Source organism: Macaca fascicularis, chromosome 9 (assembly GCF_037993035.2).
Source record: "Macaca fascicularis isolate 582-1 chromosome 9, T2T-MFA8v1.1".
Classification (NCBI taxonomy): domain Eukaryota; kingdom Metazoa; phylum Chordata; class Mammalia; order Primates; family Cercopithecidae; genus Macaca; species Macaca fascicularis.
The window spans coordinates 73,760,135-73,784,590 of record NC_088383.1 but is presented as its reverse complement, the minus strand read 5'-3'; the positions used below and the strand labels follow the sequence as shown (position 1 = coordinate 73,784,590).

General features: G+C 42.7%; 1 pseudogene; it reads left to right on the top strand.

Moving 5' to 3' along the window:
- Positions 1-22,236: 22,236 nt before the first annotated feature.
- Positions 22,237-22,973, top strand: LOC135964957 (ragulator complex protein LAMTOR5 pseudogene; annotated as a pseudogene).
- Positions 22,974-24,456: the final 1,483 nt, after the last annotated feature.

Below are 24,456 nucleotides of genomic sequence, written 5' to 3'. Positions count from 1 at the left end.
ACCACTACACCCCAGCCTGGCAACAGAGCGAGACTATCTCAAAAGAAAAGAAAGAACACTAGTAAGTTATAGCCGCTGAATAAAATAAGAATCCAAGAATCTATATTACTGAGAGAAAGAGAAATGGGGAAATGGGACAGTGGCTTTCCTTAAAGTAGACTTCTTGCTGATAAATCCAAAGAAGGTGGTGGAGTTGGGAAAACCACCATTTTGCAACTATCATGGTAAAGATTGGTTTGGGCAAATATTATCAATTAAATCACGCAGGGGTTGGGCAGGGAGTTTTATGAGAAGCAGGGTATTTTTACATTTCAAAGCATCTCCCCACAGATTGTATATTTTTTACAAAAGGAAATGGTAACTATATAATAAAGAAACTATGCAACACTTTGATCCCTATGATATAATACTCTGAGAAGGACACAATATTACTTGAATCTAATCATGAGGAAATATCAACCAAACCCATACTGAGAAGCGTTCTATGAAATAACCATCATGAAAGGAAAAAAAAGGCAGAGGAACTATTCCATATTAAAAGAGACTAAGGAGCCTGTAATCCCAGCACTTTGGGAGGCCGAGACGGGCGGATCACGAGGTCGGGAGATCGAGACCATCCTGGCTAACACGGTGAAACCCCGTCTCTACTAAAAAAATACAAAAAACTAGCCGGGCGAGGTGGTGGGCGCCTGTGGTCCCAGCTACTCGGAGCTTGCAGTGAGCTGAGATCCGGCCACTGCACTCCAGTCTGGGCAACAGAGCGAGACTCCATCTCAAAAAAAAAAAAAAAAAAAAAAAAAGAGACTAAGGAGACTTGACCAAAAAAAGTCAATACATGAACCAAAATTGGAACTTATACCAGAGGGGGCAGATGCCATAAAAGATCTGTTGGAACAATTGACAAAATTGGAATGTGGACCACAGATTAGATAAAAGTAGTTCCTACATTTGACAACTGTGGTGATTATTAAAAAGGATATATTTTTTCTTAGTAAGTATACACTAAAGTACGAAGAGGAAAGGGGCATGATGTAAGCAAGCTATTCTCAAATGGGTCAGAAAAAATCAAAATATCTAGAGGGAGAAAATGATTAAGCAAATGGAAGAAAATGTTTAAAATTAGTAAATGTAAAGAAATGATATTCAGGAGTTCTCTACTATTGCACTTTTTTCTATAAATTTAAATCGTTTTTGTAAAGAAAAGTTAGGCCAGGCACGGTGGCTCACACCTGTAATCCCAGCACTTCGGCAGGCCTAGGTAGGCAGATCACCTGAGGTTGGGAGTTTGAGACCAGCCTGACCAACATGGGGAAAACCTGTCTCTAATAAAAATGCAAAATTAGCCTGGCATGGTGGTGCGTGCCTATAATCACAGCTACTCGGGAGGCTGAGGCAGGAGAATCACTTGAACCTGGGAGGCGGAGGTTGCAGTGAGCCAAGATTGCGCCATTGCACTCCAGCCTGGGCAACAAGAGCGAAACTCCATCTCAGAAAAAAAAAAAAAAAAAAGTTAACGTCTCCCCAGCTTCCTGTAAGCATCATGTAAACTTTCCTCTAAAATAATTGCTCTCTTAGACATCATTCCAGAGTGAGACAGAACATTCATCATCAACTCTTTAATTGACTTTAGTTATTTTATTTCCACTTTTATTAGTAGAGTCATGTGGTAGTCATCTTTTTTGATTTTAGTTGATTATATACTGCCAATAAGAAGAAAACCTGGGCCCGGTGCGGTGGCTCACGCCTGTAATCCCAGCACTTTGGGAGGCCGTGATGGGCAGCTCATGAGGTCAGGAGATTGAGACCATCCTGGCTAACACAGTGAAACCCCTTCTCTACTAAAAATACAAAAAAAAAAAAAAAAATTATTGTATAGAATTTTTGTATAGGCATGTATACCATGCCTAACCCTCATTCTATACAAAATACAGGGCTCACACCTGTAATCCTGGCACTTTGGGAGGCTGAGGTGGGCGGAACACTTCAGATCAGGGGTTCGAGACCAGCCTGGATAACATGGTGAAACCCTATCTTTACTAAAAATACAAAAAATTAGCTGGGCATGGTGGGGAGCGCCTGTAATCCTAGCTACTCTGGAGGCTGAGGTGGGAGAATCGCTGGAACCCTGGAGGCAGAGGTTGCAGTGAGCTGAGATCGTGCCACTGCACTCCAGCCTGGGAAACAGAGTGGTACTCCCATCTCAAGAAAAAAAAAAAAAATTAGCCCAGCTTGGTGGCGGGCGCCTGTAGTCCCAGCTACTTGGGAGGTTGAGGCAGGAGAATGGCGTGAACCCGAGAGGCGGAGCTTGCAGTGAGCCGAGATCACGCCACTGCACTCCAGCCTGGGTGACAGAGCGAGACTCCGCCTCAAAAAAAAAAAAAAAGAAAACCTGCTGAATTTACAAAAGACGAAAACATTTCCCAATCCCTCTTACGGGAACTTTTCTTATTCGCAACTAAAATTTAATTCTAGATGTTTTAAGAAATGTGATTAGTTGAGCCAATTACCCAGAATAATTAAGGTTAAACAAGGGAGAAAAAGCAAAGTTAGTACACTTGTTCCAGTTTTCTTATTTTAGGCAATTAGTTTTTAGCTTCCTGTAAGCATCGTCTAAAATTTCCTCTAAAATAATTGCTAAATTGATTTTTCCCCTATTTTTAAATTTTGTCTCTTACAAATTTAAACTTTTTTTATTACAAAGGTATGCAGACGCTTAAATTCAAACAAATTAAGGAGCATTATAAATAAAAAGTAAGCCCTCCTCTCCACTCTGTTACCCACAGAGATAACTACTATTAAGTTTTTGTATCCTTCTAAACTTTGTGCTTATATCAATGTATGTATTTGTTTATTTACACAGTTTTTTAAAAAATGGGAATACTTCTGTACAATAGGTTCTTTTTCATTATTTTTATTTTTATTTTAGAGATAGAGTCTCACTCCGCTGCCCAGGCTAGAGAGTGCAGTGGTGAGATTATAGCTCACTTCAGCCTTGAACTCCTGGGCTCAAACGATTCTCCTGCCAAGTAGCACATGCCATAACACCTGGCTGGCTAATTTTTTTTTATATACAGATACGGTCTCACTATGTTGCTAGTCTCAATTCCCGGCCTCAAGCAATCCTCCCACCTCTGCCTCCCAAAGTGTGAGATTATAGGCGGGAGCTACCATGCCTGACCCTCATTCTATACAATATGTTCTTTTTTTTTTTTTTTTGAGATGGAGTCTCGCTGTTGTTGCCCAGACTGGAGTGTAATGACTCAATGTTGCCTCACTGCAACCTCCGCCTTCCAGGTTCAAGCGATTCTCCTGCCTCAGCCTCCTGAGTAGCTGGGATTAGAGGCACCCACCACCATGCCTGGCTAATTTTTGTATTTTTAGTAGAGATAGAGTTTCACCATGTTGACCAGGCTGGTCTTGAACTCCTGACCTCAGGTGACCTGCCAGCCTCTGCCTCCCAAAGTACTCGGATTACAGGTGTGAGCCACCATACCTGGTCTACAATATGTTCTTTTGTTTAATTTTTAACAGATAAGTCTTTGTTTACTTCATTTATATTTTATCAAAGCTGTGCATACGTAGTTTTTATATGTAGTCTTAAAAGTCAGATAATTCAAGCAAAAATTTTTTCTAAGGATTATGTAACACATTCAGAAAAAAACCGCAAATATGTATACTATGAAAAATCTCAGCGCGGCACGGGGGGCTCATGCCTGTAATCCTAGCACTTTGGGTGGCCGAGGCGGACGGATCACCTGAGGTCAGAAGTTCGAGACTAGCCTGGCCAACATGGCAAAAATCCGTCTCTACTAAAAATACAAAAATTAGCTGGGCATGGTGGCAGGCGCCTGTAATCCCAGCTGCTTAGGAGGCTGAGGCAGAGAGAATCGCTTGAACCTGGGAGGCAGAGGTTGCAGTGAGCGGAGATCACACCATTGCACTCCAGCCTGGGCAACAGAGCAAGACTTCAAGAAAAAAAAGAGAAGGAAGGAGGGCGGGTGGGCGGGCAGGCAGGCCTTGCACCTTTGTTCCTGAGACACCCAAATCTACTCATAGGCAACCAATTATGGTTTTAATGCATCCTTCATTTATACACACACGCACAATTTTTTTTCTTTTAAGAGATGGGGTCGGCCAAGCGCCGTGGCTCACGCTTGTAATCCCAGCACTTTGGGAGGCCGAGGCGGGCGGATCACGAGGTCAGGAGATCGAGACCATCCTGGCTAACGAAACCCCGTCTCTACTAAAAATACAAAAAATCAGCGGGGCGTGGTGGCTCAAGTCTGTAATCCCAGCTACTTGGGAGGCTGAGGCTGGGGAATGGCGTGAACCCGGGGGGCGGAGCTTGCAGCCGAGATTGCGCCACTGCACTCCAGCCTGGGAGACAGAGCAAGACTCCACCTCAAAAAAAAAAAAAAGAAAAAAGAGATGGGGTCTCTCACCCTGTTGCCCAGGCTGAAGTATAGTTGTGCAATCACAGGTTACTGCACCCTCAAACTCCTGGGCTCAGGCAATCCTCCTCCCTCAGCCTTCTGAGTAGCTGAGAGTACAGGCATGTGCCACCACACAGACACACACAGCATATATATATGTTTTTGTTTTTGTTTTTGTTTTTTTTGTAGAGACAGGGTTTTACCATGTTGCCCTGGCTGGTCTTGAACTCCAGGGCTCAAGCGATTCTCCCACCTCAGCCTCCCAAAGTGTTGGGATTATAGGCTTGAGCCACCGCACCCGGCCTTAAAAATAGTATTTCAAACTGTATAGCCACCAGAAGTACACAGTTATAAAAAATGCAGGCCATGCCGGGCGTGGTGGCTCATGCCTGTAATCCCAGCACTTTGGGAGGCCGAGGTGGCGGATCACGAGGTCAGGAGATTAAGACCATCCTGGCTAACATGGTGAAACCCCGTCTCTACTAAAAAAAAAAATACAAAAAAAAATTAGCTGGGCATGGTGGTGGGCGCCTGTAGTCCTGGCTACTCGGGAGGCTGAGGCAGGAAAATGGCATGAACCTGGGAGGTGAAGCTTGCAGTGAGCCATGATTGCGCCACTGCACTCCAGCCTGGACTACAGAGCGAGACTCAAAAAAAAAAAAAAAAAAAAAAAGCAGGCCAGACGCAAACGCTCATTCCTGTAATCCCGGCACTTTGTGAGTCCAAAGTTGGGTGGATCACCTGAGGCCATGAGTTCAAGACCAGCCTGGCCAACATGGTGAAACCCCTTCTCTACTAAAAATACAAAAATTAGCTGAGCGTGGTGGCATGTGCCTGTAATCCCAGCCACTTGGGAGGCTGAAGCAGGATAATCGCTTGAACCTGAGAGGCAGAGGTTGCAGTGAGCCGAGATCACAACACTGAATCCCAGACTGGGTGACAGAGTGAGACTATGTCTTAAAAAACAAACAAACAAACAAAAAAAACTGCAGACACTTCACTTGGCATCTCCAGTGCCTTCAGCTTTCTGTGCCTGGTCTGTTTGGGCATCTCCATTTTCTTCAGGGTTATTCCTCTCCTTGCCAGCATCAGCCTTTCCCTTTTTCCCTTTGGGTACCTTCTCTCCCTTCTTTACACGGCATTTTTAGGCTTGGGCTCTGGCTTTGGAGTAGCAGGTTTAGCAGACAACCTTCCAGATCTTCTCTGAGGTTTGTCCTTCACCTTGGCTTTATCTCCTTTAACATCCCCTTCAACCCTTCTCTTGGGCTTAGTGACCATGGTGGCATGACATCGGCACTGGTTGCAGGGATGCAGAGCACATGGGCTTTGGTCAACTGGGGGTCATTCTCGCCTCTTCTTCACACTGCTCCACTTTGAAGATCTTTTCCTATCATTATATAAACAGCTATCTGCTTTTTATATTGTGACATGATATTTCATTGTATACATATGCCTTTATTGAATCACCTTATTTATGTAATCAAACACTTATTTCCAATTTTTGCTGTTACAAATAATCTGCAATAAGTCATGTGCATGGCTCACACCTGTAATCTCAGCACTTTGGGAGGCTGAGGCAGGAGGATTGCTTGAGGCCAGGAGTTCAAGACCAGCCTGGGCAACAGAGAGACCCCATTTCTACAAAAAATAAAAATAAATTAGTCAAGCATAGTGGCACACACCTTTGGTCCCAGCTACTTGGGATGCTGAGGTGGGAGGATCACTGGAGTCAAGAATTGGAGGCTGCAGTGAGTTATGATCATGCTACTGTACTCTGCCTGGGCTACAGAATAAGATCTTATGTCAAAAAAATTTTTTTGCAGCCAATAACCTTAAATATACACCATTTTTGTCTATGTGTGACTCTATGTGAACTCCTGGAAATGAAGTTGTGGAGCCATGAGTTTCACAGACTGATTTCTCTTAGAAGCAGACTTTGGGACAGAAATTTAGAGTTCCAGACATTTATTAGGAGGTATCCCTGGGTTCAACAGCTATGAAAGGGAAAAGGAAGAAGGAACTTGGCAGAAGCAGAAGCTGACCTGTGATGCACTCATGCAGCCTAAGATAACCCCATAGGAAAGCTGTGGAGCTGAAATGACTCAGCAGAGTTATCCTGCACTGGGCGGAAGTGGCAAGGCCTTTATATCAGTCATTGGATGTGGGCTGCCACAGAAAAGCATATCTTTGGGTGAGACAGCTCTTTGCTGCTGAGGCAAAAATTGAAGGGGCTGACAAATGAAGACTGACTGCTGACAGAATTCCTAGCAACTGGGGCAACAAGATCTTTCTGGAAAGGGGTATCTACATTTTGTAATTTTTATGATTTTACCAAATTGACATGACAAGTTATTATTTATTTATTTTTGTTTGTTTATTTATTTATTTTGAGATGGAGTCTTGCTCTGTCGCCCAGGCTGGAGTATAGTGGCGCCATCTCGGCTCCCTGCAACCTCCGCCTCCCGGGTTCAAACAATTCTCCTGCCTCAGTCTCCAGAGTAGCTGGCACTACAGGTGCCCACCACCACGCTCAGCTAATTTTTGTGTTTTTTTTTTTAGTAGAGACGGGGCTTCACCGTATTGGCCAGTCTGGTCTCAAACTCCTAACGTTGTGATCATCCTGCCTCGGCCTCCCAAAGTGCTGGGATTACAGGCGTGAGCCACTGCGCCCGGTCAAGTACATAACAAGTTATACTCCACAAGCAATGTATGAGAATGTCTGTTTACCCATTATCCTCCCCAATATAATGTATTATAAAAATTCTGTATATTTGCCAATCTGGTTAGGTAAAAATGTGACATCTCCATGAGGTATTAATTTTCCTTTTTTTTTTTTTTGAGATGGAGTTTCACTCTTGTTGCCAGGTTGGAGTGCAATGATGCGGTCTCAGCTCACTGCAACCTCTGCCTCCTGGGTTCAAGTGATTCTCCTGCCTCAGCCTCCCGAGTCGCTGGGACTACAAGTGGGTGCCACTACGCTTGGCTATTTTTATATTTTTAGTAGAGACGGGGTTTCACCATGTGGGTCAGGCTGGCCTTGAACCCCTGACCTCAGGTGATCCACCCACCTCGGTCTCCCAAAGTGCTGGAATTACAGGCATGAGCCACCACTCCCCGCCTTGTCAAGGGTTTTCTCACAACATGGTGGAGACGGTTAAAGGGGAAGTAGACGCTTGTGAAGAGGGGGAAACCTGAGGGCATCCTGGCTTTATAACAACCCATTCTCTCAGGAATTAATCCATTCTTGAGAGAATTAATACAGTTTCTCAAGAGCAAAAATTCACTGCCTGACCGAATAGCACCAAGTCATTCATGAAGGATCTGCTCCCACAATGTAAATGCCTCCTACCAGGCTCCACCACCCAGCACTGTCAAGTTGGGGATTAAATTTCCATATGAGTTTTCTAGGGACAAACAAAGCATATCCAAACCATAGCACTAGGTAAATGTTATTCACAACTGATTCATGTGGACTGCTCTAATTACCTTTCTTTATGCCACTTCCTGGTTTCTCTACAGTTAATAATTGATTCCTTACTTTGCTTAGTTTTCTGTCTCTATCACTAATTCTTCCTTCAACTCTTTAACAGATGTATCACTGCAGTCTGTGCTACCAACATCTTTTGCCTGAATTATTGGGATAATTGCTTCCTTATTAGGCAATCCAGTTGCTTCTTTATTATCTCTGTTTCTACCCTTGTCTGCCAATAGTCCATTCTCAAATGGAAGCAAGAGTGAACCTTGTAAAAATGTATGCTAATTGTTTCACTTCTATTACAGCTCTCCATTTTCCTCAGAAGCAAAGCAAGTTATTACAGTCATCTATAAGGCCCACAGGATCTGACATATCCCCCCTACCCTGTACCTCGTTTCTCTTGCTCCTGCATCTCTACCTCTTACACTTCTTCGCCCTTACTGGCAGTTCCCTATTCCTAGAAAGTTCTGCCACATATCCACATGACTAAATGCCTAACTTCCCTCAGGTCTTGGCTTAAATGTTACTTCACAATGAGGTCTACCTTGACCATCCTATTTAATTTTTGTATTTTTTTAGTAGAGACCGGGTTTCACCATATTGGCCAGCCTGATCTCAAACTCCTGACCTTGTGATCCACCCACCTCGGCCTCCCAAAGCGCTGGGATTACAGGCATGAGCCACGGCGCCCGGCTGACTTTTTAAATACTAGTCAAGTAATTAACTTGGGATCATTTGTACATAAAGTAACCTCCCACTAAAAAAAATTTTTATGAGCCTTGAAATCCAGTTACACACATGAGATCTGGATTTCATCCTTTTGTTAGAGTACTCTTCCTTCAACTGGGAGTCTCTGAACTAGAAAAATCACTTATCAATATTGCTATAACTCTCAAAAAGAGTTTTAATGATATCTTAATTTACTTTCAAGTGATGGAATCCGTGAGTAGTTTAGCTTCAGCTGCACTCTAGAATAGGAGTCTGTGATACCCTAACTGCTCAAGGAGGAGCTTGTGCTCTTATCGGAGAGAAAAAAAAATGTTGTTTCTCCATGAATAAGTCAGGAATTATAGCCCAAAATCTTGGAGATCTTGATTTTTTAGATCAGACCCAAATATTATACCATTTTGGAGAGGCACAATCAGTTGATGCATTTAATTGGTTAAATCTTGGCTCTTGGGGAGTTTGGCTTTGGGATATTTTTCAAAACTCAAGTAGGAGGTGTTATCCTCCTATTAGTCATATTCATAATATTCCTTGAACTTATATTCTCCCAAGAGTCTTAAATGCTTGAGCCCCTGACTCAACAGATGATCTTCATGAAGACTGAACCTCAAAAACTACATGAACAAGAATCATCAGAGGAATCATTCTAGTTTGCAACCTACACATGTCTATAGAAGGAAAAACAACATGGGGTGACCAAGAGTAATCCTAAATAGCTGGCCTCACTCTGAATCCAACTGAAAGAATGACCAAAAGGGGGGAATTACTAAAGAAAATTCAAATGGAGGCTACAGTTTGGATATACCCCTAAGCCCATAGCCACATGACAGAAATTCAATTTCCCTTGAAATGCCAGCTCTAAACATAAAGGAAATTTAAGCCATTCTTTCTTGTCAGCATGATTTAATAAAATAGAACCAATCAGCTACAGGCAAACAAGTTTATACAGCTTTTCTTGCCATAAAAAGAATGAAAGTTTATAATAATGTCTGAAAAATTACCTAAACACATGCTGAAGATGGTAAGACAGACTTTATTCAAGGAGAGCCATGGTGATATGTATAGGGACCACTGCAGTGGAGTCTCACAGTGGGGGAAGAGAGATTGGACTCAACTCCAACTCCAACTCCAACAATAACAAGTGGAGATGTAAAACCATGGAGCTGGCTGGGCACAGTGGCCCATGCCTGTCATACCAGCACTCTGGGGGGCTGAGATGGGAGGAGGATCACTTGAGCACAGCCAGAGCAACATAAAGAGAACCTGTCTCTACTAAATCAATATGTAAATAAATAAATAAATAAAATAAAGGAGCAGGGTGGGAACCAGTGGATGGAAAATTATTCAGAGGAAACATCAAGGATAAGGGATTTTTGGCTAATCTGACTTGATAGGATTGTTGCTGAAGGCAGGCCAGGGTGATAAGATATCAAGGGTAGTCAGATACCAAGCATGGAGAATTTTCCCTAAACTGACTTAGCAGGATTTTTGCTCAAACTGGATTCTACAAGGACAGAGAGGTAAACTCAAGATCTGGCCGAATTAAGCACAGGACTCACAGAAACCTGACTAAAGTTTTGGTCAAAGGAGAGAGTCTTTGTCAATAATCATTCACAATAAAGATCAACACACTCCCTCATTTATGCTTTATAAGCTGTACTGTAATTGCTGTGAGCCAAGCTTCTTACCACTTTTGGTTTGAAATTCATAAACTGTCTTTTTTTATGCACAGTAAACCTAAATTTTTAATTTGATCTGATTTTATTTTTGATAAAATATGCCCCAAAATATGATATTGTTCCTTTTTTCCCAAATCCCACTTTCTTTGTTCAAAACACAGTGAAAATGACTCTCTTTTCCCTTTAGAAAATCAAAACAGGACGGGCATGGTGGCTCACGACTATAATCCCAGCACTTTGGGAGGCTGAGGCGGATGGGTCACAAGGTCAGAAGTTCAAGACCAGCCTGGCCAAGATGGTGAAACCCTGTCTCTACTAAAAATACAAAAATTAGCTGGGTGTGGTGGCACGTGCCTGTAATCCCAGCTACTCAGGAGGCTGAGGCAGAGAATTACTTAAACCCGGGAGGCGGGGGTTGCAGTGAGCCAAGATCACACCACTGCACTCCAGCCTGGGCGACAGAGCGAGAACCCGCCTCAGAAAAAAAAAAAAAAAAGAAAAGAAAAGAAGAAAAGAAAATCAAAACAAAACCACTCAAGGAATCCAGAGCCTTCTCATCTTAGTATAGAATGATATTTGAATTAGGTCTAGTTATCAGTTGGCTTCGGCAAGACCCAAGGTTTGATGTTTCCATTTATCTTTGCTTGCAACAGAAAGAAAGCACACTAACGTTATAGTATTACTGCTCATAAGAAGAAAAATACTAATAAACCAGAAACTATTGTCAATAAGCTATGCTCCCAGTAGTGGGTTATCCTAAAAGGGGATCTGAGTGGAGGGCACCTCGATGGCTTCCACAGTCCACCTCTTCTTTCTGCACTTATCAATGTCCCCACATATGTTCTGGAAGCAGATTTTTTCATGGCTTCTGTGGGCTCCTTTTCCTAAGGGGAAACTTGGAGAAGAGTGGGATGAACTATAGCTTTCCAATACTGTAGTTTGTCTCAGGCAATAACCGGTACTCACCATTTCCCTCCTTCACTATGCATTCCAAGTTTCCCTCACCCTCAGCTGTTACCTCTGCCAGTCATCATCATGAATTAGATTAAGTCTAGCATGTTCAACTGAGTATGTGCCTCAATATTAGGGACATGCTTTCTAATAATATGTCCATGAGGAAGACAATGTGAAATATTCCTTCCAGGACTAGGACTAGCCAAGGACCTTATCTTACATGTCTATTTAAAAATTTTGGATCATGCTCTCTTAATTTCTAAACAATTGTGGTTTTAATATTTTTGAGCAAAATGACTATAGTGAATCTGGGAATATTTTGTTGACTAGATCCTAAGAGGCTACTGTATTGGAAAGAATTTTTGACTGATTACTAGATACTTACTTTTTTCTATGGTTCTAATAAATTTTTTCACTATTAGAAAATTAAGCTACTCACTGGGCACGGTGACTCATGCCTGTAATCCCAGTACTTTGGGAGGCCGAGTTGGGCAGATCCCCTGAGGTCAGGAGTTCCAGACTGGCCAACATGGTGAAACCCTATCTCTACTAAAAGTACAAAAATTAGCTGGGTGTGATAATGCACGCCTGTAATCCCAGCTACTAGGGAGGCTGAGGCAGGAGAATCACTTGAACCTGGGAGGCGGAGGTTGCAGTGAGCCGAAAGCAAACCATTGCACTCCAGCCTGGGCAACAGGGCGAGACGCTGTCTCAAAAAATAAAAAATAAAATAAAATAAAATTTAAAAATGAGGGCTAGGCGCGGTGGCTCACACCTGTAATCTCAGCACTTTGGGAGGCCAAGGCGGGCAGATCACGAGGTCAGGAGATCGAGACCATCCTGGCAAACACGGTGAAACCCCGTCTCTACTAAAAATCCAAAAAAAAATTAGCCGGGCGTGGTGGCAGGCGCCTGTAGTCCCAGCTTCTCAGGAGGCTGAGGCAGGAGAATGGCGTGAACCCGGCAGGCGACGGAGCTTGCAGTGAGCGGAGATCGTGCCACCGCACTCCAGCCTGGGTGACAGAGCAAGACTCCATCTGGAAAAAAAAAAAAAAGTTTAAAAAAGAGGAAATTAAGCTGCTTTACACAAGTCGATTGTATTCAGAAGGGAAACAACTGACTTGCCATACTTTTGTAAAAGGGGTTCTTATATTCTTATTACTAATTTTGTTTAATAGGCCTGTGTATTTAAATTACTGAGTTCCCTCAGGCCACTTACTTCAACTTCTGGATCTCAGTTCCTTAATTACACAAACTATTATGTCATAAATTAAACAAATATTATTTATTGTGACTAAGTTTTTAAAATCTATGAGGACAAATTGTTTTTTTGTTTGTTTGTTTGTTTGCTTAATTTATAGAGACAAGGTCTCTCGCCATGTTGTCCAGGCTGGTTTCAAACTCCTGGACTGAAGTGATCTGCCCACCTGGTTCTCTCAAAGTGCTGGGATTTATAGGCATGAGCCACCGTGCCCAGAAGGGACTAACTGTTAATGTCAGTTGAGTGCTTGGAATTTTTTGATTCACGCAAACATGGTGTAATATCTTCCTTTTTTGTTTTTCTGTTTTCTGTAGGCACATGCCACTGCGTCTGGACAGGCTTTTTTTGGTAAAGAATGTAACAGTTAAGGCCGGGTGCAGTGTAATCCCTGTAATCCCAGCACTTTGGGAGGCTGAGGCAGGAGGATCACTTGAGGTCAGGAGTTCGAGACCAGCCTGGACAACATGGAGAAACCCCCCCACTGCTCCGTTTCTACTAAAAATACAAAATTTAGCCAGGTGTGGTGGCAGGTGCCTGTAATCCCAGCTCGGGAAGCTGAGGCAGGAGAATCGCTTGAACCCAGGCAGTAGAGGTGGTAGTGAGCTGAGATCGCTCCACTGCACTCCAACCTGGGTGACAGAGGGAGACTCTGTCTCCAAAAAAAAAAAAAAAAGAATGTAACAGTTAGCTTTGGCCAGGTGTCATGGCTCACACCTTTAATCCCAGCACTTTGGGATGGTGCAGTAGGAGAATCCCTTGAACCCAGAAGTTCAAGACCAGCCTGGGTAACATGGCAAGACTTTGTCTCTACAGAGAATGTAAAAATTAGCCAGGCATAGTGGCATGCACCTGTAGACTCAGCTACTCAGGAGGCTGAGGCTAGAGGATTCCTTGAACCCAGAAGGTTGAGGCTACAGTGAATTGTGTTTGCACCACTGCACTCTAGCCTGGGTGACAAAGCGATACCCTGTCTCAAAAAAAAAGAAGAAAAAATAGCCTTTCAACGTATCTTTGGGCAGTCTGCATAAATGGCTGAAATCACTTAGAGGGAAATAAATGAAAGCCACAACTTTTTTTTTTGGTGGGGGGGGGGCAGTGGGGACAAAGTCTTGCTCTGTCTCCTGGGCTGGAGTGCAGTGGCGCAACTTTGGCTCACCACAACCTCTGCCTCCCAAGTTCAAGCGATTCTAACGTCTCAGGTCCTGAGTAGCTGGGACTGCAGGCACATGCCACCATGCCTGAAAGCCACAACTTTTGACTAGCAACATAAAACATTGTTTTAATCAGACCAGACTGGGTAATTTTTTTTTTAATTTTCTTTCTTCTTCTTCTTTTTTTTTTTTTTTTTTTGAGACGAAGTCATGCTTTGTCACCCAGGCTTGAGTGCAATGGCAGAATCTCAGCTCACTGCAACCTCTGCCTCCAGGTTCAAGTGATTCTCCTGTCTCAGCCTCCCAAGTAGCTGGGACTACAGGCATGCACCACCATTCCCAGCTAATTTTTGTATTTTTTGTGGAGAGTAGAGAGTTGAGGTCGAACCCCTGATCTCAAGTGATCCACCTACTTCGGCCTCCCAAAGTGTTGGAATTACAGGCATGAGCCACTGCACCGGGCCTTAATTTTCTTTATACTATTGTGAAAATAATTTCAAAACCTAAAAGTAATTAGAATTTCACACAGACACTACATAAGTATAATCATTAACAATTAGAATCATTAAAACATATGCAAGATAAATTGTACAATATATCAAAGTAACCAAATAGCTGAAAAGGCGAAGTTCTTCTTTGTAGAATAATTCTAGCTAATAATCGCTGAATAAATAATGGAATTTTTAAAATCATGATTTTGCAACTCCTAATGAAATAATAGATCTAGACAGTGATTATCAATAAATGCTGAAAACATTAAGAGACAGTTTGAATGGATTTTTTTTTTTTTTTTTTTTTTTAGAGACAGGGGTCTCATTATGTTGTCCAGGCTGGCCTTGGACTCCTAGACTCAAGCAATCCTTCTAGCTCAGCCTCCCAGGTAGCTGTGATTATAGGCACATCCGCTGTGCCCCTGAATGGGGAACTTTATAATGGACCCATCCACCTGAACCCACTACTGAAAACTAACATCATTAGAAATAAGACAGTCCTGGTATCCCAGTTAAGACCCTGGAACAGTAAAAGGACATTGGGTAAAATTGAAGGAAATCTGAATAAACTGTAGGCTTTAATTAATTATAATGTATCACTGTTGGTTCATTAATTATAACAAATGTGCACACTAATGCAAAATGTTAATAATCGAGTAGGGGTGGAGGGTAATACAGGAATTCTGTATTATCCACTCAGTTTTCCTGTAAATCTAAAATTACTCTAAAAATTAAATATTAATTTAAAAAAAGTTAGAAAACTAGACATTATGTTCCTAATGAAATAGGAAGCACATAGAGTCACATAGAAAGTATTCCTGTCAAAAAGATTGACCCTTAATCTAATCTAGCATCTAGATCAAATGACTAGTTTAAAGGAAATGTGGGCCGGGCGCAGTGGCTCACACCTGTAATCCCAGCACTTCGGGAGGCCGAGGAGGGTGGATCACCTGAGGTCAGGACTTCGAGACCAGCCTGACCAACATGGAGAAACCCCATCTCTACTAAAAGTACAATAATTTGGGTATGGTGGCAGGCGCCTGTAATCCCAGCTGCTCGGGAGGTCAAGTCAGGAGAATCCCTTGAACCCAGGAGGCGGAGGTTGCAGTGAGCCGAGATCAAGTCATTGCACTCCAGCCTGGGTGACAAGAGTGAAACTCAGCCTCAAAATAAATAAAATAAATAAATAAATAAATAAAGGAAATGTGGATAGATGACTGTGTTCAACAATACCTCAAGAATGCAATTAAGCAAATCCAGAATGCAGGAGTTTTACAAATGACCCAGTCTCCTAAATAAATAAATGGCATGAAAAAATTAGGAGGAGAGGAGCTGTAAGAGCTTAAGAGATGTATCAATCTAATGCAATGTGTTAATCTTGCCTGAATCCTGATTTAAAGAAAGCAACCAGGGCTGAGTGCAGTGGTTCATGCCTGTAATCCAAGCACTTTAGGAGGCCAAGGAGGAGGATCACTTGAGCCCAGGAGTTCAAGACTAGCCTGGACAACATAGCAAGACCTGATCTCTATGAAATAAATAGTTTTTAAAGAAGAAAGAAATAAACTGCAAAAAGATACCTGGGAAAGTTAGAACGCAGACAAGGGATTAAATAATATAAAAGAATTGAGCTAGGCATGGTGGTTCATACCTATAATTCCAATGCTTTGGGAGGCTGAGGCAGGAGGATCACTTGAGACCAGGAATGCAAACTCATAGTGAGCTATGATTATGCCACTGCACTTTAGCCTGGACAACAGAGTGACACCCTGTCTCTAAAAACAATAATAATATTAATTAATGTTAATTTTTAGGTGTGATAATGCCATTGTGGGTTCTGTTTTGTTTTGATTTGTTTTCTTTTGTTTGAGACAGAGTCTCACTCTGTCGCTCAGCCTGGAGTGCAGTAGCGTGATCTTGGCTCACTGCAACCTCTGCCTCCCAGGTTCAAGTGATTCTCCTGCCTCAGCCTCCTGAGTAGCTGGGATTACAGGTGCACACCACCACGCCCAGCCAATTTTTGTATTTTTAGTAGAGACAGGGTTTCACTATGTTGGCCAGGCTGGTCTCGAACTCCTAACCTCAGGGAGTTCACCTGCTTCGACCTCCCAAAGTGTTGGGGTTACAGGCGTGAGCCAGCACGCCTAGCCATGGTTATGGTTTTTAAAAAGACTTTATTGGTTAGACACATATCTGAAGTATTGAAAGTAGAAAAGAAATTGTTCATATTTTTCCATACATAAAAAGAGAAAATTAGACCCCTGTCTCATAGTATACACAACAATAAATCCTACATATGTTAAAGACATAAATAAAAACTTCTACCCTGAAGAAGTTATTATAAACTACATGAATGAGCCGGGCACAGTGACTCACGCCTGTAATCCCAGCACTTTGGGAGGCCGAGGCAGATAGATCTCTTGAGGTCAGGAGTTTGAGATTACCCTGGGCAACATGGTGAAACCCTGTCTCTATTAAAAATTTAAAAAAGAATTAGCCGGGCGGTGTGGTGCACACCTGTAATCCCAGCTACTTGGGAGGCTGAGTCAGGAGAATCGCTTGAACCTGGGAGGTGGAGGCTGCAGTGAGCCAAGATTGTGCCATTGCACCCCAGCCTGGGTGACAGAGTGAGACTCCATCTCAAAAAAATAAAATAATAAAATAATAAAATAAAATAAACTACACGAATGGACAAACCATTTCTATGTAGACACTTGCTATGGTTTGAATGTGTCTCCTACAAAGCATATGTTGGAAATTTAATCCTGATGCCACAGTGTTGGGCAATAGGGCCTAATGGGAAGAGTTTATGTCATGAGGGCTCCATCCTCACAGATGGCTTAATGCCAATAATAGATGGGCCTGAGGCTTTGAATTTGATCTCTTGCTCTCTCTCTCGTGGGTATGCTGTCTTGCCCTTCTGCCTTCCACCATGGAATAGCTCAGTGAGAAGGTCCTCACCAGATATAGGCACCTTGTTATTGGACTTCCCAGTCTCCAGAACTGTGAGAAATAAATTTCTTTTTTTTTTTTTTTTTTTGAGACAGAGTCTCGCTCTGTCACCCAGGCTGGAGTGCAGTGGCCGGATCTCAGCTCACTACAAGCTCTGCCTCCCAGGTTTACACCATTCTCCTGCCTCAGCCTCCCAAATAGCTGGGACTACAGGCGCCCGCCACCTCGCCCGGCTAGTTTTTTGTATTTTTAGTAGAGACGGGGTTTCACCGTGTTAGCCAGGCTGGTCTCGATCTCCTGACCTCGTGATCCGCCCGTCTCGGCCTCCCAAAGTGCTGGGATTACAGGCTTGAGCCACCGTGCCCGGCCAAGAAATAAATTTCTTTATAAATTACCCAGTCTGTCATATTGTTATAGCAACATGAAATGGACTAGAAAATTGGTACTGAGAGTGGAGTTGTGGCTGTAACAAATACCTGAAAATACAGAAGTGACTTTAGAACTACATAATGGGTAGAAGCTGGAAGAAGGTGGAGAACCAGAATAGAAAAAGCCTGGATTGCTGTGAATGGAGTGTTAAGGGCAATTCTAGTGAGGACTCACAAGAAAATAATGTGGCAGGCCAGGTCTCACTAACACAGGCCTCCATAACACTTTCCTTAGCTAAAAAAAAGCCAGTGCCCTTATACAAAGGCTAGAATGTAACAAAAGCCCACCAAGAGTTTTGCCTAGGCTTTTCCTGGGCCTTAAAGCATGACAAAATAATGAAGGAGTTTTTAACAGGACCCATTTAGGATTAAACAAGTTTTATTAGGAATCTGAAGAAACTCCCTAGGCCTCCACAAACAAGTTTTTTGTTTGTTTGTTTGTGGTTTTTTTTTTGAGACGGAGTCTCACTCTGTTGCCCAGGCTGGAGTGCAGTGGCACGATCTCGGGCTCACTGCAACCTCTGCTCCCGGGTCCAAGTAATTCTCCTGCCTCAGACTCCTGAGTAGCTGGGGTTACAGGCACGTGCTACCACGCCCGGCTAATTTTTTGTGATTTTACTAGAAACGGGGTTTCACCATGTTAGCCAGGATGGTCTCAAACTCCTGGCCTCAACTGATCTGCCCGCATCCACCTCCCAAAGCGTTGGGATTACAGGCGTGAGCCACCATGCCTGGCCACAAACAAGTTTATTGGAGGTCTGATGGAACTCCCCAAACCTTCGTAATTTAGCAGAAGACAAGATAAGGGTAATCACCCCAGCACCTAGACCCATTTAGATTAAGTAAATTTACTGAGGCTCCAGAAGGTCTTCAGGATTCAGATCTTAGTTATAGATTAAAGGAAGTTGTTAGGCCAGGCACAGTGGTTTACATCTGTAATCCCAGAACTTTGGGAGGCCAAGGCGGGTGAATCACCTGAGGTCAAGAATTCGAAACCAGCCTGACCAACATGGCGAAACCCCGTCTGTACTAAAAATACAAAATTAGCTAGGTGTGGTAGCATGCGCCTGTAATCCCAGCTGCTTGGGAGGCTGAGGCAGGAGAATCAGTTGAACCCGGGAGGCGGAGGTTGCGGTGAGCCAAAATTGTGCCATTGCACTCCAGTCTGGACAACAATAGCGAAACTCTGCCTCAAAAAAAAAAGAAGAAAAAGAAAGAAATTACTTATCTTTTTAGATGAATGCACACTTATGCATAGAAAGAAATAAATTACTTATCTTTTTAGAGGAATGCACACTTGTGCATAGAAATATAGCTTAGAGGCTCTATATAAGCTCTAAAAAACTTTGTAATTTTGGCCGGGCGTGGTTTCTCATGCTTGTAATCCTAGCACTTTGGGAGGCTGAGGCGGGCGGATCACTTGAGGCCAGGAGTTGGAGACCAACCTGGCCAACATGGCGAAACCCCATCTCTACTAAAAATACAAAAAAAATGGCCGGGCATGGTGGCGGGCGCCTGTAATCCCAGCTACCTGGGAGGCTGAGGCAGGAGAATCACTTGAACCCGGGAGGTGGAGGTTGCAGTGAGCCGAGATCACGCCGTTGCATTCCAGCCTGTGTGACAAGAGTGAAACTCCATCTCAAAAAAAAAAAAAAAGTTTGTAATTTTGAGTTGGTCTGGTGATCATTTCCAGGTCTTCTCCCTGTACCCAGTTACAGAAATAAAAATTCTCTTCCTCCCAGTTCATTTGCATCTTGTTATTGGGCCACAAAAATAGCAGCCCAACCCTTAGTTTGGTCTGGGAACAATAAGAAATGTAGAGAAAGTGTGAAACTTCTTAGAGGTTACTTAAGTGATCACGATCAAAATATTTGTAGAAATATGGACAATAAAGACCATTTTGATGATGTCTCAGATGGAATTGAAGAAAAAAGTATTGAAAACTGGAGTAAAGGTCATTTTTGATATACAATTGCAAAGAATTTAGCAGAATGGTGTCCACGTCCTGGGACTTCATGGAAAGCAGAACTTACGAGCAATGAACTAGGACATCTGGCAGAAGACATATCTAAGCAGCAAAGCGGTCAAAGTGCCACATAGCTTCTTTTGGCTGCTTCTAGTAAAATGAGAGAAGAGAAAAATGATTTAAAGATGGAATCTGGCCGGGTGCAATGGCTCACGCCTATAATCCTAGCACTTTGGGAGGCTGAGGTGGGCAGATCATGAGGTCAGGAGATCAAGACCATCCTGGCTAACATGGTGAAACCTGTCTCTACTAAAAATACAAAAATTAGCCGGGCGTGGCGGCGGGTGCGTGTAGTCCCAGCTACTCGGGAGGCTGAGACAGGAGAATGGCATGAACCCAAGAGGGGGAGCTTGCAGTGAGCCGAGATGGCGCTACTGCACTCCAGCCTGGGCGACAGAGTGAGACTCCGTCTCAAAAAAAAAAAAAAGGCCGGGCGCGGTGGCTCAAGCCTGTAATCCCAGCACTTTGGGAGGCCGAGACGGGCGGATCACGAGGTCAGGAGATCGAGACCATCCTGGCTAACACGGTGAAACCCCATCTCTACTAAAAAATACAAAAAACTAGCCGGGCGAAGTGGCGGGCGCCTGTGGTCCCAGCTACTCGGGAGGCTGAGGCAGGAGAATGGCGTAAACCCGGGAGGCGGAGCTTGCAGTGAGCTGAGATCCGGCCACTGCACTCCAGCCTGGGCGACAGAGCCAGACTCAGTCTCAAAAAAAAAATAAATAAATAAAAAAAAAAAAAAAAAAAAAAAAGATGGAATCTATAATTAAAAGGGGAAGAAATAGTTAAAAATTTGAAAAATTTCATCCTGGCATGGAAAAGTGTGTTAGGGAGAGAGTGCTAAGGGGTGTGACCTTTTGCTAAAGAGATTAATATGGATAGAAGGAAACAAACTTCCATTCATCAAGACAATGGGAGAATGATCCCAAAGGTATTTTGCAGACCTCAGAGGCATCCTAGGACCCTGAGGCAAGGTTTCTGGAGCGATGCTTGTGGAACCTCGACATTCACTCAGTGAAAAGGCCCTGGCCAGATGCGGGCACCTTTATATTGAACTTTCCAGCCTCCAGAACTGTGAGAAATTTTTTTTGTTTTGTTTTTTTTTAATAAATTGACAGGCTGAGGCAGGCAGATCACTTGAAGCCAAGAGTTTGAGACCAGCCTGGCCAACATGGTGAAACCCCTTCTCTACTAAAAATACAAAAAATTGGCTGGGCATGGTGGCACACGCCTGTAGTCCCAGCTACTCAGGAGGCTGAGGCACAAGAATCTCCTGAGCTCAGGAGGCGGAGGTTGCAGTGAGCCTAAATGGCACCACTGCACTTCAGCCTGGGTGACAGTGAGACTTTGTCTTAAAAAAAAAAAAAAAAAAAAATTGCCTAGCCTGTGATATTTTTTGTTATGCAACACAAAATGGACTAAAACAATACCCTCGAGAAAACTTAGCATATGTGCATTGCAGCACTTTTTATAATATCAAAAATTGAAGGCCAGACATGATGACTCACGCCTGTAATCCCAGTGCTTTGGGAAGCTGAGGCAGGAGGACTGCTTGAGGCCAGGAGTTTGAGGCTAGCCTGGGCAACAAGCAAGGCCCCTTCTCTACAAAAAAATTTTAAAATTCACTGAGCATGATGGTGTGTACCTGAACTTGGGAGGTTGAGGTAGGAGGATTGCCTGAGCCCAGGAAGTTGAGGTTATAGTGATCATGCCACTGCACTGTAGCCTGGGTGACAGAATGAGATCTTGTCTCAAAAAAAAAAAAAAAAAAAAATTGGGAACAACTGATGCACCAGTAGAATACAGCGACTGTGATTTATTCATACAACAGAAATCTATAAAGCACTAAATGTAACAATATAGAGAAGTCTCTACTAAAACATGTGTTTTAAAAAGTAAATTTCAAAATGTATGTTACGCCAGTTAAATAAACTTTAAAAACAAAAAATATATACTATTTTATTGATAGATACACAAAAAGTAGAAGTAGAAAAACAAATGTGGAAAGAATACATACCAGCTTGAAGTTAGAAATTATCATGAGAACGAGAAAGAGGAAAAAGGATGAAGGGCCAGCACTTTAATTTATCTAGAACTTTTTATTTATTAAAAAATACTAAAGCAAATAAAATCTACATGGTGAATATCTAGATGTCAGTTATATTATTTTCTGTATACTTGATATATTTTATCATGCAAAAAATAATAGTAGTAAGGAATGCCCAAAGCAAAAGTTAAAAAAGAACACACACACTAATATTTTCCCATAAATCTGCTTGCCATGGTAGGATGACCCTGCAAGGTGATCCAGGATCACAAATGGTCTAGCACAGTAACAAGTATCAAATATAGGATGGTAAACTGAATGGTTGTGCATCTCACTCAACAAACTTGGATAAACAAGAAAGCAAAGCAAACTTTGTCTCCAGGTTTGCTTATAGGGGAACCCAAATGATGGCAATTAAGTAGTAGGGCATCCTCACCTCAACTCAACCCCTTTATTCATAAGTATGAGATGTTTAATCATGATGGGCTCCTCAGATTTACATATAAGAACACATACCAACAAGATGTTACAGTAATAACTCTAGGATCAAAGGTGGACATGGTATTATGACACAGCTTATGGATCTGTCATACTTCACTAGTCTTGAGTCTTTTTTTTTTTTTTTTTTTTTTTGAGACGGAGTCTTGCTCTGTCGCCCAGGCTGGAGTGCAGTGGCCGGATCTCAGCTCACTGCAAGGTCCGCCTCCCGGGTTCACGCCATTCTCCTGCCTCAGCCTCCCAAGTAGCTGGGACTACAGGCGGCCGCCACCTCGCCCGGCTAGTGTTTTGTATTTTTTTTTAGTAGAGACGGGGTTTCACCGTGTTAGCCAGGATGGTCTCGATCTCCTGACCTTGCGATCCGCCCATCTCGGCCTCCCAAAGTGCTGGGATTACAGGCTTGAGCCACCGCGCCCGGCCTAGTCTTGAGTCTTGAGCTCCCTTTCAGACGTTTGGGAAATGTCTTTACAGGATAGCCGGAATGCTGGTCAGACCATATCAGAATGAAGTTTTATTAAAAATAAAAGAAACTGGGCCGGGGTGGACGGTGGGTGGGATGGAGGTAACCTTGGAGCAGCACTTGGAAGACACAATGAAGAATCCCTCCATTGTTGGAGTCCTGTGCACAGATTCATAAGGACTTAATCTGGGTTGCCATGGGACCCTGTCAGATGAGCATAATAGAGTGATATCTGTTCTACCCCAGCAAGCAGCTAAGCTAACCTCTGACCCCACTGATATTCCTGTGGTATGTCTAGAATCAGATAATGGGAACATTATGATCCAGAAACATGATGGCATAGTGGCAGTGCACAAAATGGCCCCTTGACATCTCGTATCTGTTCTTCAGCAGCCTATCACAGGAACTCAATCCTACCTATGTTAATTACCTTATACAACTACTAAAGTTCCAGTAGTTAGGCCATTTATTTAATGTGCATTGGACACTTTTCTATTTATTTAAATTGCTTTTTAACACTCTGTGGACCGACTATCAAGATATTAGTAAGAAAGGATCATGTTTTGAAGCAGCAGGTCCAGATCACTTTGTATATAGAATTTTGCTATATTCAATACATCTGTTTGGAGGGAAAAAATAAAATAAATAAATAAATAAATAAAAAGAAATAACAAGCATTAGGTGCTAGTTTTGTAGCTTCTCCTCTGCTCCTTTTATTTTCGGGCTTCTCAATTCACATGATTTTGGATTCATTGGGTTAGTATCAGTATCATTGTGTATTATTATGCATTCCTCTCAATTTAATAGAAAATTACTAAGTGCTCATTATCTGCAAAATATTTTACTAGGGCTCTAGCCTCTTCAAAACTTGGTTTATTTCTATACTAAAGGATTTAGTTACAATACTAACTACATACACATACAGATTCCAACCCTTGCATGCCCTATTTCTTCACGAGAGCATTAAATATTTATTTTCCAATAGAATAGGACTACTTGACCGGGGCTGGCAAATCACCTCCATTTGTTCCTCTGCTTACCAGCATAAGACATGATGAGTCCACTTGCTCTAGTTTCCCAGTGAGGAGTAATGAATATAACTCCACAGCCTGGATAATGCTTTATTCTCAGTAGCAATTAAAGTACAGCCATCTCCCCTGGGAAGATGCCTTCCTGCCTCCTGAATCAGTTAAAGGATGGAGAATTGGAGCTCAAAACGCCTGCTCCAGCTAAATCTCATTTAAAAACAATAAGGCTAAGATGTTACAGTACTATGATATGTTTTAATTTTTTAAGTTTTAATATAAAAATATATGCATATGGCTAACATTTTAAAATAATATTACAAGGTATAAAATAAAGTATCTCTATTTCTTAATTTATCAACTTTCAACAATATTATTGATAGCTACTTGTAAAAGATATGACACTTGGCACTCTTAAATTACTTCTCACTTTTCCTTATCACCTCTTCCCTTCAGTTTTTCTTGTTTTGTTATTCTAGTGGTCACCTTTGTTAACTTTAAATTATATACTTAGCCTGTTTCTACAAAAAATAAAAATAGCGCTGGGCACAGTGGCTCATGCCTGTAATCCCAGCACTTTGGGAGGCCAAGGCGGGAGGATCACCTAAGATGAGGAGTTCAAAACCAGCCTGGCCAACATGGTGAAACCAGGTCTCTACTAAAAATACAAAATTAGCCTGGCATGATGGCGGGCACGTGTAATCCCAGCTACTAGGAGGACTGAGGCAGTAATCCCAGATACTTGGGAGGCCAAGGTCAGGAGAATCACTTGAACCCAGGAGGTGGAGGTTGCAGTGAGCCGAGATGGTGCCATTGCACTCCAGCCTGGGCAAAAAGAGCAAAACTCTGTCTC